Genomic DNA, 445 nt, shown 5'->3' on the forward strand with positions numbered 1-445 from the left:
TGATATAAATGTATTGTCCACTTAGAAATAATCAACTCAGTATTTAATGAAGGTACCGGTATTCCAGTTAAATGAGTTTATTACGTCATACCAGCTAACCTGGCTGACCCTTAGCTAACCTTAACAAGTTAAAGAAGGTTGGACGTGTGTAACAGCTAGATAGGAGACTAGCTGCAAACCACTTCAATATTGGTGCCAGGAGGGAACTCAACTGGAAGGAGAGAAAGTCATTGCCCGAATCTCCGCTGATCAATAGGACGGCGAAATTCTTTGTTCGGAGAAACAAACTCACACATTTAAGTGTCACCCCTCAACCCCCACCCTCAGCGAGGTGACTGTTTCTCCGCCGGAACGAGGGCGGCGCTGTTGCAACTGACAGCACCGTTTCCAGGCACTGCTTTAAGCACTCTGGCAAGAAGAGAGGGACGAATAAGTGCCTAAGCTC

Source organism: Candoia aspera, chromosome 1, assembly GCF_035149785.1.
Source record: "Candoia aspera isolate rCanAsp1 chromosome 1, rCanAsp1.hap2, whole genome shotgun sequence".
In the NCBI taxonomy this organism is placed as follows: domain Eukaryota; kingdom Metazoa; phylum Chordata; class Lepidosauria; order Squamata; family Boidae; genus Candoia; species Candoia aspera.